Source organism: Pan paniscus, chromosome 22, assembly GCF_029289425.2.
Source record: "Pan paniscus chromosome 22, NHGRI_mPanPan1-v2.0_pri, whole genome shotgun sequence".
NCBI classification, from domain to species: Eukaryota; Metazoa; Chordata; class Mammalia; order Primates; family Hominidae; genus Pan; species Pan paniscus.
In genome coordinates this window covers 31,269,356-31,283,142 of record NC_073271.2, presented here as the reverse complement: position 1 = coordinate 31,283,142, position 13,787 = coordinate 31,269,356, and the positions used below count along the sequence as shown (strand labels likewise).

General features: G+C 37.7%; 1 non-coding gene across 1 annotated transcript; it reads right to left on the bottom strand.

The window, feature by feature from the left end:
• Positions 1-13,190: 13,190 nt before the first annotated feature.
• Positions 13,191-13,297, bottom strand: LOC112438107 (U6 spliceosomal RNA). Its single transcript, XR_003026590.1, has one exon. It is a non-coding gene; the product is annotated as a U6 spliceosomal RNA (small nuclear RNA).
• Positions 13,298-13,787: the final 490 nt, after the last annotated feature.

The following is a 13,787-nucleotide window of genomic DNA, read 5'->3' as shown; positions in this document are numbered from 1 at the left end:
GGTAAGATTCTCCAGAAGGCTGTGTAGGCTCTGAATCAGCTTCCAATACATGGTCCTGTTTTCCTCATAGCCAGAATTGATGGGCCTGCAAATCAAAGGGAGAAAATAGCACCATTCACTGTTAGCCTTAGTGACCCACTAGTAAAACCTTTGCTTTCTGCTCTGATGACCTTATGTCCTTTGGCCTAGAGGTCTTAGCTCATTTACTTTATTAGTCTGTTTTAACACTGCTAATAAAGACTGGGCAATTTAAAAAAGAAAGAGGTTTAATGGACTGACAGTTCCACATGGCTGGGGAGGCCTCACAATCATGGCAGAAGGCAAGGAGGAGCAAGTAACATCTTACATGGATGGCAGCAGGCAAAGAAAGAGAGAGAGCCTGTGCAGGGAAACTCCCATTTTTAAAACCATCATATCTCCTGAGACTCATTCACTATCATAAGAACAGTGCAGGAAAGACCTGCCCCTCATAATTTAATCACCTCCCACTGGGTTCCTCCCATGACACATGGGAATTGTGTCCCCACCCAAATCTCATCTTGAGTTACAATTCAAGATAAGATTTGGGTGGGAACACAGCCAAACCATATCAGCTCCTGGGAAGGGAAGAATGCTTCTACCAGGAGACACACAATGATTTCATTGAACTGGAACTTAAGATTGCCATTCTCCCACTTTGTACTCCTCATAATGCTAAATGAACAGGCATAGAAGAGAGTTACTCTGCTGGTAGGGGTGATTGATCCTGATGAGTAAGGGGAAATGGGACCACTTGGAGGGAAGGAAGAGTATGTTTGGAACATAGGAGATCCCTTAGAGTGTCTTTAGTATTACCATGCCTTGTCATTAAGGTCAATGAGAAACTACAACCACCCACTTCAGGCAGGACTAGTAATGGCCCAGACCCTTCAGGAATGAAGGGTTGGATTATTCCACCAAGTAAAGAACCATGACTAGCTGATCTGATTGCTGAAGGCAAAGAGAATACATAATGAATAGTGGGAAAAGGGAGTTGTAAATAGCAGTTTTGGATACATGACCTGTTATGGAAATGAAGACTGTAATTGTCATGAATATTTCCTCCTTATTTTGTTCTGAATTTACTTGTGTGTATGTATGTACACACAGATATAGGGCAAATTTCTGTGTTTTCTTCCTTCTATTATTCCTTTATCATGAAATATATAATGTATTGGTTTTATATCACTGTTTTTGAGTACAGACTATCAAGGAGAAGAGTAAACATTACTCAAGGGCTTTATCTCCTCCTCTTGGGAAAGCGTTAGCACATTTTTTATTGTGAGCAGGAAAGCTGTATCATGTCAGGCAGAATTATAACCTTGCTACTGTCTTCATGTGGTGATTAATTAAATACATCTTAAGGAGATGAGTATGTGTTCCAAGTTAACAACAGGTGGACTTGTAATGGTTAATTTTATGTCAACTTCACTGGATCCCAGAATGCCCAGGTATTTAGTCAAACATTATTCTGGGTGTTTCTGTAAAGGTGTTTTTGGATAGGTTTAATATTTAAACTGATAGACTGAGTAAAGTAGATTGCCCTCCCTGATGTGAGTGGGGCCTCATCCAATCAGTTGAGGCCTGAAGAGAACAAAAGGCTGACCCTCCCCCAAGTAAGAGGAAATCCTTCCTGCCTGATTACCTTTGGGCTGGAAAGTCATTTCACCGTCAGCTCTTTTAAGTCTCCAGTTTGCCAACCATTCTGTTTCTCTGGAGAATTTTGGTTAATATAGTTATCAAAATGCTTCTCTAAAAAATTGTAAATAATAACAGTTATGATTCTTTATTAACTCATTAAACTCATTGAATAACATGACCTATTTCCAAGCCCAAGGACTGTAATTTCAGGGTAGTGATGAGCATACACAATATTTTCGTACATTTGTAAGCACTATAATGTGATTTGAAGCTATCCATGATTTCAATCAACTGGTGAGAAAGTTACCCCCTTTTTTTTTTTGTCTGAGACAAGATCTCACTGTGTCACCCAGGCTGGAGTGCAGTGGTGCGATCTTGGCTCACTGCAACTTCTGCCTCCCGGACTCAAGCAATTCTCCTGCCTCAGCTTCCCAAGTAGCTAGGACTACAGATGCACACCTTGCTAATATTTGTATTTTTTTGTAGAGACACATTTTTGCTGTGTTGCCCAGTCTGGTCCCAAACTCCTAAGCTCAGGTGATCTGCCCACTTCCGCCTCCCAGAATGATAGGATTACAGACGTGAGCCACCATGCCTGGCTGAAAGTTACACGTACTTCTAATACTACTGCAATTTCTTTTCTATATTTATGATAGAAGAAAATGCTATGTTTGAGTTAGGAGTTTGTAAAAATAAAGACGTATTTTGTCCCAGCCAAGTTCACAACAACCCTAACCAAGGACCCCTCAAAGTGTCCAACAAAAGAACCCTTGAGATAAAGAAGAGCTACTGTCCCTCCGCTCCTTCCTGCATAGACTACACTTTGAGAAACTACCTTCAGAAAGACATCACTATTTTCCAGTGGGTTCTTGGATTCTCAGGAAAGCCAAACATCTCAATGATATAATGTGTGCAGTAGACAGGGAAACTGAAATGGACCTTGGTAAACAAAGGGAGTGAAGTCCCCTTTTTCATGATTGATTGGTATCTGGGACAAAATCTTTATCTGTTCCTTAAACTCATTTTCTCCCCTCTGGGCCCCCAGCATAGTGTTTCCATGTGACAGATACTGAATTTGCTGGATGCATGGCTACAGATGGATAGACTAATGATCCCACAAAAACATCACTTGAAGTTGCAAAGAAAGCATCGGCCTCACATAGGATATGTTGATGATGTCTTTTTTCTCGAATGTTCTCTTTCCTCTCTACTCATGCCATCCATGAGGCCCCAGAGCAGGTCTTTCCTTAAAGCAGCTGCTTCTGAACACTGCCGAGCTCCATCAGCCTGGAACCATGTGGCCTTACCTTCAGTTCCTTCCACACTAGAGGCAAAAGGGTAAGATGAGTGAGCCTCAGCCACTTGGTGGGGGAAGAGAAGGTTACATCGCAGCAGGAGCTCTGCCCTCTTTGGTTAATGAGTCCTTTTCTAAATACATTCAGTGAAAGCACATCCCCCTCATCAGATAACAGGAAGTGTCATCATTTCAAACAACAACTGTTTTTTTTTTTTTTTTTCTGAGACAGAGTCTCGCTCTGTCACCCAGGCTGGAGTACAGTGGCGCGATCTCGGCTCACTGCAAGCTCTGCCTCCTGGGTTCACGCCATTCTCCTGCCTCAGCCTCCCGAGTAGCTGGGACTACAGGTGCCAGCTACCACGCCAGGCCAATTTTTTTTTTTTTTTTAGTGGAGACGGGGTTTCACCATGTTAGCCAGGATGGTCTCAATCTCCTGACCTTTTGATCCGCCCACCTTGGCCTCCCAAAGTGTTGGGATTACAGGCGTGAGCCACTGCGCCCAAACAACTTTTATATGAATTAACTTACATGTTAATCCTAATGCAGGCCCCAAGGAGAACTGGGAAATAAAAAAAGAGGTGCAAATGCATTTCTGATCCTGCAACCCAAATATACATGCTACAGTTCCAATATTTCAGTGTATTTCCTTCAAGGATGTATAATATTTTGCATAGTTCTTTTTCTCCTCTGAGGATTTTTGTCAAGAATACATAGGAATTGGGAATTGGACCAGTTTGTGATAATTCTGGCATATGCTCTCTTGTTTACTTTCCCCTCCACTTAATATAACTTTTTATTTTATATATGTGTGTGTGTGTATATATATATGTGTATATATATGTGTATATATATATATATATTGCTTTTACTTATAATACCCTTTTACTAGCCACATATTATTTCACTAAATGTGCCATCATTAATGATACATTCACACCGTTTGATCTTTTCACTGTCACAGATAAGCCTGCAATGAGCATCTCTGTTTATCTATTTATTTTTCTATACTTATTTTGTTCTTGGGATGCCTTCAGAAATATGCAAATGCTCCGTCCAAGAATGAAATTTCTTAAGGCTTTTAATATACGTGGCAACCAAGCTTCTCTCGATATGTTTTTTTTTTAAGTTTAAATATGTTGGTGGCTTAATTATCTAATCTGAAGGAAATGCCTGAAGTCGAAAACAATCTATTTTCTTTCATGGCAGACAAGTCTAGATCTTTCTTTGTGCTACCACAGGAGAGGCAGGGTCATAGAGTACAACATGGTGGTTAGAATATCACACTCAAAGTTAAACACATGGTTTCAAACTCCAGCTGTGCTCCAGACCTGCTGGGTAATCCTGGGACAGTTATTTAACCTCTCTGTGCCTATGTTTCCTCATTTTTAAAGTGAGGATAATAACAGTCTTTGCTGGGTATGAATACTCTGAGGATTAAATGAGTTACTTCATGTTAAGTAGTTAGCAGACAGTATTACTTCAACAAATTAATGGCTATTATTATTGTCAGTCCCTAAGAACACAGTTTACAATCACTATGCTACTATTAATACTGATATATTTAGGGCATAATTTATTATTCTATTATTTGCTTTCTACTTCTACCTGTTTCTGTATTTCTTTTTTCTTCATCCTTGTGTTCTTTTGCTTTTATGGAATATTTAAAATTTATTCTATTTTGATTATGAAATAGAATATGAGTGTGACGGTTAACACTCTTTCAGTATTTTTTTACAGCTTACCTAGAGATTGCAGCTGGCTTTCCTGACTTACTCAAATATGATATAAATCAGTACTCTTTGCCTCATCTCAGTTAATGCAAAGACTTCTTTTCACTCCCTTCTAACTGATTGCTGTTGTTGTCATTTATTTTAATTGCATACGTATTTCTTTTTTTTCTTTTTTTTTTTTTGAGACAGATTCTTGCTCTGTCACCCGGGCTGGAGTGCAGTGATACAATCTCAGTTCACTACAATCTCTGCCTCCCAGGTTCAAGCAATTCTCCTGCCTCAGCCTCCCAAGTAGCTGGGACTACAGGTGCACGCCACCATGCCCTGCTAATTTTTATATTTTTAGTAGAGATGGGGTTTTGCCATGTTGGCCAGGCTGGTCTCAAACTCCTGACCTCAAGTGATCCACCCGCCTCAACCTCCCAAAGTGCTGGGATTACAAGTGTGCACCACCGTGCCTGGAATATTTCATATTCTATTCAAGTGTTATTATTATAGATTGGTATAGTCAAGATGCATTTCAATTTACAGACATATTTGCCTTTTCTTGCTTTTTGCTCCTTCCTGGAATCATTTTCCTTCTTCCTGAAAAATATCTTTAATATCCTCTTTAGTTCAGGTTTACTAGTGACAAATTCCCTGGGTTTTTTGTTTGTTTTGGTGGGGTTCTTGGTCTGAAATTGTCTTTATTTTGTTTTCATGTCTTCATTCTTGAAGAATATTTTCACCCAATATAGAAATCTAGGTTGTAGGATAACTTTCAGCATTTCTTTTATTATCTTCTGGTTTTCATTATTTTTATTTTATTTTATCATTTTATTATTTTTTAATTTTCAAGGCAGCAACTGTGAATTTAATGTTCCTTCTCCAAAATTAGTGTTTCTTTTTTCCTCTAGTCTCTTTTAAGATTTTCTCATTGTCCTTGGTTTTCAGCCATTTTCTCTGATGTAGTTTTCTCTGAATTTATCTTGCTTCTTGAACCTCTAGCTTGATATTTTCTGCCAGTTTGGAAAATGGTCAGTCAAGGCCTCTACATATAACGTATCTACATCATTCTCATTCTGTTATTCTGTGAAAAGGAACATCATGACATCTATGTTAGAACTTCTGTCTCTTACCCTTTCTTCTATATTTTTCATACTTTTTTTTTCTCTCTATGCCTCCTTCTGAATTTTTTTAAATCTGTCTTTCAATTCACTGACTCTCTCTTACTCTTTGATATGCTTCAGTCCTTCCACTGTTTCTAATTTTAGCTATTGCACTTTTCAGCTCTAACATTTCCCTTTAGTTATCCTTACAGGTCCCAATTATTCATCAAAATTTCTTATCTTTTCTTGTAATCTCCTTAACCATTTAAGCATTGTTATTTTAAATCCTGTGCTTGGTAACTATCATCTGGAGCCCCTTTGGGTCTGTTTCTATTTTTCTTTTCTTATTCTTCTCTGTGCCTTAATATGTTTGATTGACTGTCTCATGTATATAAAAAAGTATAAACATGATTTAAGACTTTATCTTTAACCTAGATAAAGAGGGAAGGTTTATTTTTCTTTATAGCAGGTGGCCAGAAGTATCAGCATTCTAGGATCAATTTCAAGGACTGAGATAATCATAAAACAGACTTCAGTTTTTGTAAGGCTACTTCACTTTTCATCCACCCTTACTCCCAGGATATACTACTTGCCTGTCTTAATCTAAAGCATGGAAGGTTATCCAGAAGCTTCTCCTGGGTGGGCCCTGGACTTCCATTTTTCTCCCACTCACTACGTGAAGCTGGCAAAGGCCCTGACTACCTTTTCAAGTTCTCTCTCGAGAACTCTCTTCCCTCTTCCAGTACTGGCCTCTGCCTTAGGGTAAATTTCATCTCTCTCTTTCTGCTTTCTCTTGGATCTTGGCCTTTACTGCATTAAGAGCTTTCCAATGCCTTCAATTAGATGATGATGATAATGAAGATGACAATGATACGTGTGTGTATGTTTTGCCTCGATTTCAAGTTGTCTTAGCATAGAGTTGGTCCAAATCATCTGCATCATCCCATCTACTATTTCAGGAAGTAGAAGTCTGGAGTCTGTTTTTCAAAGGTATGTGTTTTTGAAAAACATCATTTTGAAAAGAGAGCCAGGGAAAAAAATTATGTTTAACATTTTCAAACTTAGTTTACTACAAATTCTTTGTTTTTGTGAGGCAGCCCATGTAACAAATGTTCCATGGCATCTCAACTTACAAAAGTCTTAGATTTCAAAAGGCTCTTCCTAAGAATTTTGCTTTTAAATTCAGAGTGGTGTTAAACAAGGAATCATTGTATTCACTTTTATGCAAAGTTAAGTTACAAGAAGAGAACTGTGTTTCATGGTTTTGCTGTGACTCATCCCACTCCATGTAACATTTGCCACTCTCTCACCACTTTCTCTTTTTCGAAAAAAATACTTCTACTTTTATTTTTATTGTAATCATACACACAGGGAACATGAGATTGGTTGAGAAGAATCCTAAGGTCAGGTACATAATAACATTTTTAAAGTTTTATTTTGAAATAACTATAGATTCCCAGAAAGTCAAAAATAATACACCAAGTCCAGTGTACCCTTCACCCAGCTTCCCCTAATGATAACATTTTGTATAACCACAGTACAATATCAAGACCAAGAAACTGATGTTGTTAGAACATCAGTTGTTTGACTCTTAACTGTACTGCAGATCTTGTTTAATTTTCGCCATTTTTTACATGTGGTTAATACTTGTATGTTTGTATGTGTGCATGTGTGTGTGCGTGAAATTCTATGCAACTTTATCTAGTGTATTGATTTGGGTAACTACCAGTGCAACTAAGATGCAGAACTGCTCTGTTACTACAGAGGTCACTCTGTGACCCCCTCAGGTCACCTTCTTATATTTATACCACAGCATCATCAACCCTGGCAACCACCAACTTGTTCTCCATCTCTATAATTTTGTTCTTTTAAGAATGTTATATAAATGGAATCAAACAGCACAAAATCTTTTGCCATTTACTTTTTTTTCACTAAGCATAATGCCCTTGAGGTCCATCAGGAATGACATTTTTACTCCTTTTTCATCTTTCCTAGCATCTTTGATCCCTGTAAGATGCCATTTTTAAAATTTCCTTCTTTTTACAGAATGAGAAAATAAGACACAGGGAAGATAAATTATCAAAAATCATGAACAGAAGAAATGAAAGGTTTCTTGACACTCCAGTTCAGAGTTATTTACAACAGACTTTGCTTCCTCTAAGACCACTTCTTTCTTCCTGACCAGTTTGGAACAGATCAGCTAAAGGTCATGGTAGATAAACACAGCCACAGAATAGTTAATCAAAAGTTGGTTCTATGAAAATCAAATACTTGACTTTGCCTGAAGCAAAGTAGTGCATTATTTTCCATTAGTCAGAAGTATCGGGCTGGTAATTTGGAAATCAGACGCATACTCTTGAAAGAATGTCTAAATCTGAATGGAATTTCTAAGCTCTTAGCTCAAGAGATGATTAATTGAAAAACAAGAAATGGATGCATTGACTGTGTTTACAAGTGATATGTCCTGGTTTTATTCTTTATCTGTTGTCATCTTTGGGGGTTTCCATTAAGGTCATCAAATTTTGAATAAGCCTGACAAGCATTCAACAGCTTTCAACAGTGGGAAAGAATGTTTATGGAGGGGGCAAGAATGTTTTCAAGTCCAAGAGCAGACATTAACACTGAGGCCTGCATGAGTACTCTTGAAGAATCTTTTTATTGTATTGTATTTTATTTTTAAAGTACTGGTTACAAAGACGGCTAACATATCTCTGTAGCCAAATTTTCACGAGTGGCCTCCTCCCAAGGCTGTCCAGTTTGGACTGAGGGAGCCATTGACCCCAGTCTTTACCTGCTGCAGACTTTTCTTTCATGAAGCCCAGGAGAACATCCAAGGACTGGTGGGCCCTTACTACCTTTATCTAAGTGCTGATCACACTGTTCCAAAGGCACTTGGAATTGGTAGAATTTAGGGACAGGAAGGAAATAGACATAATTGCACAGTATCTTACATGATTGGGATCCCCGACCAAACATCTCACTGGAGTCATGCTGTTTTCGGAGAGTATGAAACTCTATTCTTGGCACAGCAAATGTAGCCATGCAATTTTAGCCTAAGAAACCACAACTTGGTTCTTAAAAACATTAATATCTCAAGCACATTCTCTCCCAAACCACGTTAATATTCATCTTCAGAGATGTGCTGAATTTTATTGCTGGGGTCATGGTTCAATTAATTATCTCCCCTATAGATATGAGAGTTGATCTTGCATTTGGGAAATTAGTTGACACAATTTATTCACCTCCTTACACGTGTTATAACAGGTGAACTGCTCTCTCTTTAGAGGGTTTGAAAGTTCATTTAGTCTTTTTCCTTTAATATTTTTCATCATAACTGGATTTCTTTTTATTTCGGTTCATTGGGTATTTACCTCGGAAAGTATTTCTTTCCATTTTAAACATGGTGAGCATTATAGTGGCTTAGAATAGATATGAAAGCTAGAAAGTGTTTATCTAAAATGAGTCAGATTTTGAAGATTTTGCTGTTCTCCCATTAATGCTTAATGATTGCTTTTTCCATCAAATGAGGGAGACTGTGTAAAGTTTCCTAAGCAAGGAATGTCAGCTACTAGGAAGGAAGATCTTTTCTAATTCTCCCAATCTACAGTTCACAGACCTGAGACAATTTAAGATGTGGAAAATTTAAGTTGCGGAAAAAAGGCTAAAAATGCCAGTTTTTGAAGATAATATGCCCTTGGCAGAAAGGCAACATCTTTTTCCTAGGAAAAGAGCTTAAATAAGTCTTGTAAAAAAAAAAAAATCACTGGGTATGTTGGACATCAAATACCTCTTAAACAAATAACATTTGGGTGAGCTAACTGCAAAGGTACCAATTGTGTATTAAATTTTCCTCTAAATAAGAAACTCATGGACATAAAAAATAAGGGGGAAAATTCACAGCTTTTTCTCACACCATAGGGTGGAGGCCACCCACTTAGTTTGGGGATCCTGCACCCTTCACATTCAAAGTAGATCAAAGCACTTAAAAACTAAAAGTTGACAATCAAGGGATATTTTTATAACACAAGGAAAAAAATTATTTTGCAGTTTCCATCACACATGGGAAGGTGATTAATTGTATTGGAAGCGGGGAGGCTTATAATATTCAAAGAAATCATCTTAAGTGCATATCTTCTTCCTCATTTATACATACAAAGAGCTGTATGGCAATGCATAGGAAGGAAATGGCACAGGAAATGAACATTTTCAAGAACTTATTATTGAAGTTTATAATTTATATACATTTATTGTCTTCTCAATGATTACAAAGTCTCTAAAGGTAAATGAACAGTTATCATTTGCACCAAATGACCATCCATGCACTTCAGAAATGCCATAAGATAAAATATAAAGTGCTGCTTTAAAAGACCATCAATGGATTCTACCTTGCAAAACCCCACCCATCTAACAATGCGATCATTTTATCAACTTTTCTCTTGGAATGTGTTTTCCAAAGATGAGGCTGTCCTGACTTGTAGGAACAATAAGCAATCTTGGGAGATTAAAATAAATGACTGCAGGCTTCTTTTAATTTTCAGCAAACCCTTTGTGAGAATAAAAGAATCACTATGCTTAAATAATTGTAGAATTACATCATTGATCAACTATGTCCCCAGCGGATAAGAACTCAAGGTGAGACATAGCGTGTGAAAAGAATTGCTTCTTTGGTAAAACCCCTCAGTAATGAAAAGTTCCAGACAAAGGACCTTCTCTCTCCATCCCCTGCACCACCCCACCTCTCCCAACCCTAACGGGGGAAATGACCAGAAAGTTCGGTTGAGGGAGTGTGACATAGTTCTGCATATATTTGCTCTCTCACTCTATGATTAATCATAAAAATATTATTTGTGGGTTGAAAGTGGCTTTGGAGAAAGTGTTTACAGGTATTACACACTTTGAATATTTGGGGAAAAACTTACTTTATTAACAGAAAGTTGATTCCAGTGGCATTTTTTCCTCCAGGTATGTTACAGTGGGTTTTAGTTTGTTTTGAAGACATCTCTGCGGTTGCATTTGTGCTAAGGTTTCTGAAGATCACTCCATAGTCACCATTGTGATGGGAAAGGGAGAAAGATATTAAGCATGGGTTCTACTGAGTGGACAGTGGTCCTCAAGGGAGTCTAAACAGATTTTCTCTGAATACTGGAAAATGTGAAACAACAAATCAATAGGGTTCTTTAAGATTTTCTCTGGGCAAAAAGTGTCTAAAATGGTGCTTCTGAAATAGTGTATTAACTGTGTTACTTTGGAGGATGATATGACTATTTTATGTTTGTAGGTCAAAATGTTTTTACCCTTCTGTTAACTAGCCTGGGAGGAAGAGAATGATGACGATGACACTGACCATGAATAAAAGTGGGAAGTTAGTATATTCCGGATTCCTTCATAAGCATTTTTTGTGACTTTACTAGTTTATATTTGTCAACAATTATCTCAGATAAATACAAGTATTATTCCCATGAAGAAACAGTTTTCAAAATCTTATAATGCCCATGGTCCCAGAACAAGAAAGCGATACAGCCGAGCTAGAAGTCCCTCTGTGTCTCTGAGCCCTCACTCACTTTTTGACGATCTTACACAGCAGTGACAATTTACAATTGTTATATGAAGGTTCTGTACAAATCCTTGCCATCTGAAAAGTGAGTGACATTCAGATTCTACCAGTTTTCCCTAACCAGATAGATGATTTTTCTTTACTTAATCAGTTGCTTTACAAAAAAAAAAAGGGGGGTGCTGGCGAGAAAGAAAAACAAGAACATAATTTTTTAAAATGCACGTAAACACACGAACTGTTAGAAGAGTGACCCTGACATCCTTTGTCTCCTGTTATCAAGCTAGTGGCAGAACCAAGTCCTTAACTGAGGTCAGGGTTTGATCAATTTTAATATTTTAAATATTCAGTTTGAAAGGGAGTGAAAGGTTGGTTCATCTTTATAACTTTTTGACACCGTTATATTTTGACAAACTAGTTTTGTATAGTAAAGTAAGTTCAAAGCTTTCAATATATACATAGGCACTCTATTCCCAAACCATTATCATTGTATAGCAATGTTTAAGGGAGAGACATTTGCATTCACACATAATTTTTTAGAGCATCCAGAGAAACTACACACAGTGCTTTTAATTGTCTGTATCTGGAATTGCAATTTGTATTTTTATCTTTCTGGGTGGAAAGTGCCTTTTAGACAGGAAAGGTCTAGACTTGCACCTTAGCCGTCCCATAGTTGCGTTTCCAGCAGCCCAGCCTGGGCTCTAACTCTGCAGCAGTCTGGGCACCCTGCCAGCATGGAGGGACTCTAAATGTGTGGAGGAAAATTTTGCAAACATTTTCTACTTTCCTAAGATTTATTTGGGGACATGAAATTAAATAAGAAAAATATACTGCTTAGTAGTATCACTAAATTGAAATATTCATGTGGAAACTTGTCAGCAATTGTAGCATGTGAATCAAACCATGGACTCACTCTCATCAGACTTTCTTATCAAAAACAACAAATGATGCTTTGAGATCCAGGTGTAATTTCCAGACACAGAAGGAAGCAAAGTGCCTTTCAAAGGCAGAACTGTTGACCATTTCAGCACTGTCTGCCTTTTCCTGACTTGAAGAACAGAGCACAAAGAAAGAAGTTAGGAAGGAAATTTCAAAAGTTGTAGCAGTAAAAAATGTATCCAGCGTTGAGGTGAATTGTTCAGGGGGCTGGCCTGGATTCTGCTGGAGGGATGGTGGCCAGGACCCTGCAGGGCAAAGCCTGTAGATTGTCTTGCCTTTTGAAGACACCTCCAATTTCTATAGCTGCTACAGGACAAGTGAAAAATTGACAGTGACACCTGTTCTACAAGAAGTCAGGACTTTGAATGCGTTAGGGGCATCAGAATTAGCCTTGCATTGCAAGCCTCCCAAAATGTGCAATTCTGACGTTTCTAAGAAGAGTATGTTTTATTCCTAGTCACTTTTGGGGCCATGGTTTATATCATAGAACATATGGTAAATTTTTGCCTACTGTCATCTATAATCAAACCATGCAAATTTTAGGCTCAACACAAATCTAAGCCTTTGCCAGAAACCTTCCTCCAAAGAGCCCTCTAGACTGAGTAAAACCTTTGTCTGTCAGACTCTTCCCTTTGTAAACTAATTCCATCATCATAAGACTCTCTGAAAGGCAGCTATCACTATTTAATCTTCAGAGCAATGCAAAAGTGATCAATAGAGAAACTTTCAAGGTTGGCGTTTTCTTTTTTGTTGTTGTTGTTTTGTTTTGTTTTTGTTTTGTTTTTTTTAATTATACTTTAAGTTTTAGGGTACATGTGCACATTGTGCAGGTTAGTTACATATGTATACATGTGCCATGCTGGTGCGCTGCACCCACTAACTCGTCATCTAGCATTAGGTATATCTCCCAATGCTATCCCTCCCTAAAAAATATGGAACGCTTCACGAATTTGCGTGTCATCCTTGCTCAGGGGCCATGCTAATCTTCTCTGTATCGTTCCAATTTTAGTATATGTGCTGCCGAAGCGAGCACAAGGTTGGCGTTTTCAAACAAAATTTACTCACTTGGAAAATGTGTTCATAATTTGTTGCATCCTTCTTAACTTTGGGTACAAATAAACCATTTTAGATTTAAATCTAATCTGCATTGAATCTATATATGAGGATTGTTGTAATTTCTGCAAAACAGGAGAGTAAATTTCTGTTCATTTGTTTGTCATTTTTCACATAAGATATTGTGGCAGTTTGAGGGGAAAATTGTCCCTGGTGCCTTTTGTTCTTGCAAGAATCTCTAGGTTTCCACTCATATGCTGTAGTAAATATTTGTGGCTGACATCCTATGGAAACACTTTTTATAGTCCTTACCATAATCTTAGTACTGAAAATAGAACTCAATTGACCCATAGGAGTATTTTTAATAGAGATGACTTTATTGTTTTTTATATTATGAAAATTATGAATACACCTTCTAAAAATATTTAAAAAGAAATTTTATAATGCCCCAAATCCCAACACCCAATGGA